Source organism: Aplysia californica, unplaced genomic scaffold (assembly GCF_000002075.1).
Source record: "Aplysia californica isolate F4 #8 unplaced genomic scaffold, AplCal3.0 scaffold00263, whole genome shotgun sequence".
NCBI lineage: Eukaryota > Metazoa > Mollusca > Gastropoda > Aplysiida > Aplysiidae > Aplysia > Aplysia californica.
Window position 1 is genome coordinate 838315 of NW_004797533.1, and position 3033 is coordinate 841347.

Sequence of the window (3033 nt, forward strand, 5' to 3'; positions counted from 1 at the left end):
CATTTTTCCAGTGGCGCAAAAAATTATCTTGTAACTAAGGAGGGAGAGATTTATAACAGCACCCCCAAAAACATCACGTAAAGAGAGTGGTGGCCTCTTGATATGTGTATTGGGTCAAGTGGGGAACATTCTCTTAATTTTACCTTTGATTGCACACACACATACACACACACACACACACACACACTCTCACACACACACACACATACACACTTGCAAACACACACACACACTCACACACACACTTGCAAACACACACACACACGCCCACACGTACACACACACTTGCACACACACGCACGCGCACACACACACACACACACACACACACACTCACTCACACACACTTGCAAACACACACACACACACACGCCCACACATACACACACACACACTTATACACTCACACATTTCAAAACTGTTAGGACTTGTGTGATCCAAATTGCACTCTCAACCTTCCTATGTACCTTGGACCAATATGTCCTGATATTGATTTTTTGCTCTTTCTTAGATACTGGCTATGTATAGACCGGAAGACATGAGAATTATAAAAGGGGATTTTGCCTCTATTCTTTACCAAAAACAATGGCTTGTCTAACATTGGATCATTGAGCAGCTTCTCTGCAGGAACATGATTATTTTTAAGGCAATCGATATCAATTCTTCATATTTACTCTATGCCTTCCACAAGCTTGTTGAGGCTTTTTAAAAAAAATTCTTTTAATTGTTTCTCTTAAAAGCACCATTTTGTCCAATGGGTTTATTTGCAAGTGGGGAGGCAAACTTTTGTTGGATTCTTTGCGTCGGTGGCCTAGTGGTTAGGCTCGGACTCGTAATCTTGAGGTTGCGGGTTCGGGAGTTCGAGCCGCGGGCCCGATGTTGTGTCCTTGGGAAATGCACTTTACACAAATTTTCCTCATTTCACCTAGGTGGGAATGGGTACCCGGCCATAGCTAGACAGCGAAAGATCTTGCCAGTATGTTAGTGTTTTAGCGCCTATAAATGGCTGCTTGCACTATATGCTTCCCAGGAAGTTGAGGTTGTTTCAGAATGTTCTCAGGTTTGCGTGGGTAATAGTATAGATTGTGAAGTGCATAGAGCTTGCTGTTGAGCGGGGATTTGCGCAATACAAAAAATATCTATTATCATTATTATTATTATTATTATTATTATTATTATTATTATTATTATTATTATTATTATTATTATTATTATTATATTATTATTATTATTATTATTATTATTATTATTATTATATTTTTATTCAAATTAAAATGATAACTCGCCACTCATTTCATTGTTATTTTGGTCTGCCTCTGCTTCTTTTGCTTTCATTTTTTCCTATCTAATAAAAGCACGTCCGCCAATGTGGGACGTTGACCAATGCCTGTGTAGAGGAGAACTTTTCCTTTTTTCTTTTCATAAAATAAATAATTTTTGATTTTCATTTTTGTTTCAGGAGGCTACACATATTCGTGGGACGGGGGAGAAAAGTTAAGCAATGCCGTCTGGTTCCACTCAGACTCTGTCTGGCGCGAACCCAACAGATCCGGCTGTCCATCAACATATGTCTGTTGTTTCAAGATGACCAAGAACTGGAAGATGACTACGAACAAGGTGACGTCAGTATTTTACGCGGATCGCCATCTGTTGATGGACACCTCTTGCTCGGACGATTCCTTGTTTATTTGTACCTCTGGTAATTTTGTGTGTGTGTGTGTGTGTGTTTGTTTGTTAATCCTGTGCAGTCTGTGAACTTTGTATTGTTTTGAAGTTCTGGGTTGGTTTCGAAGCCTGTTCGCACCTGTAGATATTGCGGAGAGTCTCCACGCGTTTAAACACAGTCGGTTGTTGGCGTCGCAAAAACTAAACCCACAAAAACTGAAGCAAAATATAAAGCCCACAGACTAAACACACACACACACACACACACACACACACACACACACACACACACACACACACACACACACACACACATACATATTACGTACTGGCACACTTACACAAACAAACAAACAAACACACACACATACATATTACGTACTGGCACAATTACACAAACAAACAAACAAACACACACACACACACATACATACGGACACACAAATACATCTGTCCCTTTCTATGCCGGATAAAACAAACATGAAACTACGCTCTACTTTTGTTGGAGAGTTTTCAATTACAGCAGCTTTCCAGTACTTATGGATTATCAACTGTTCCAAAGATACACTCTAAACCTCCACCCCAAAACCACCCACAAATACATCACAATGTTAACCCTATGACGTAGAACGCAGAATACATGAGTTCGATTCCTCCTAACGAATATTATTTTCTTCGTTCATTGTAATCGAGCACCCGTGTCTGCCAGGTCAAACAAGTTGTCTCTCTCTCCCCGGATTCGCCAAAACAAACAGGTTCAAAGTAGCTCGCCTCCTGAAGCCATTTTATCTGAATAATAGCAAAGATCGTTCATAATAAGATCGTTCACTCGGCTAAAAAAGTGTCCGCGGAAGTCCGCGCATTGGTTTAGATGGCGCTGCAGTCTCTGTTTTGAATCTCTTTTTCGTTTCCCCAGAAGAAGAAAAGGAACAACACAACTTGTTAGCTTCGCTTTTATTGACGTTCAGACAAGTACGGTAACTCTGCTCGCAAAGTCCACGCTCTTTCGAAGAGGGCGCCACCGGGTTTTGAGGACACTTCTTTACTTGGCTCAAAGAGAGGTAGAAGTGAACTATCTTGTTATGTACGATCTTTGATAATAGTCTCGAAGAGGGTGTAATTAAGCGTGAATACTATTTATTCTCCCAATAATTCCCCAGCCACAAACGAGTGCACGGACGGTTCTGCAGGGTGCGAGCACACTTGTATTGACACAGTGCCTTCCTTCGAGTGCTCCTGCAACTCCGGGTATCTGCTGGCCAGGAACGGACGCTCATGTCCTGGTACGAGTACAATTCAAGTTTTTTTCTTCTTGTTCTTGTTCTTGTTCTTGTTCTTGTTCTTGTTCTTGTTCTTGTTCTTGTTCTT